This window comes from Chiloscyllium plagiosum, unplaced genomic scaffold, assembly GCF_037043375.1.
Source record: "Chiloscyllium plagiosum isolate Xiang-an unplaced genomic scaffold, Cpla_swu_hap1 HiC_scaffold_21, whole genome shotgun sequence".
NCBI classification, from domain to species: domain Eukaryota; kingdom Metazoa; phylum Chordata; class Chondrichthyes; order Orectolobiformes; family Hemiscylliidae; genus Chiloscyllium; species Chiloscyllium plagiosum.
In genome coordinates this window covers 95,863,216-95,864,024 of record NW_028270159.1, presented here as the reverse complement: position 1 = coordinate 95,864,024, position 809 = coordinate 95,863,216, and the positions used below count along the sequence as shown (strand labels likewise).

General features: G+C 46.6%; 1 non-coding gene across 1 annotated transcript; it reads right to left on the bottom strand.

Moving 5' to 3' along the window:
* Positions 1-531: 531 nt before the first annotated feature.
* On the bottom strand, positions 532-604 carry trnar-ucg (transfer RNA arginine (anticodon UCG)). Its single transcript has one exon. It is a non-coding gene; the product is annotated as a tRNA-Arg (tRNA).
* Positions 605-809: the final 205 nt, after the last annotated feature.

Sequence of the window (809 nt, the reverse complement as noted above, 5' to 3'; positions counted from 1 at the left end):
AATGAGCACTTTGACGAGCAGGAGGAAGTGTTGCCACTGACCCGAGTCAGAGAACAAAGGACAGGGATTAAAGGAATCTAATGAAAAGCAGCACTTCTGCTCAGGACGTTCAATATCAGCTGCAGAAACCCGATGTGTCGAGCAGTGTATCTGGAAAGAGAAACAGAGATAATGTTTTAAATATGGAACATTTCTGATGAAGAACTCGAGTTTCCCAAGTCTAATCAAATTACCGGCCTGGTTCACAAAATAGTTTTTCTGAACTTTGAGCGAAAATTATACCAGCAGGAAAGCATTCATAACGGAGTCAGCAGAATTCGAACCTACGTGGCGAAACCCCAACGGATTTCTAATCCATCGCCAGAACCACTCGGCCATGACTACACCAGAAAGTGCCGCCAAACTGACGGAGGTGTCCGTTGTGGAGAGCTGGAATTTGAAATGGACAATAGGACAAAAGAGGCGATGTCCCGAGAGAACTTTACAGGGGAGCGTCAACGTATACCATGGTTAAAGCAAAACACTCCTCCTCGAGCCAGGTAGGACTCGAGCCCACAATCTTCTGATCCGAAGTCAGACGCGTTATCCATTACGCCACTGGCCCAAGAGACAAGCCCAGACCTGGCAGAATGTCGATATGTAATGCCATGGACTTTCACGGATTCAGAATTAAAAAGGTGAACAAGCACCGAAGATAATCACCAACATTGCTTCACTTCGAAGTTTCCAATTTGTGAAGCAGTGCCTTTCACTGGCAAAGGAGAAGCATTTGTCCTCAGCTGCCTGCTTCAGGGTCGCGTCCTTCTCTG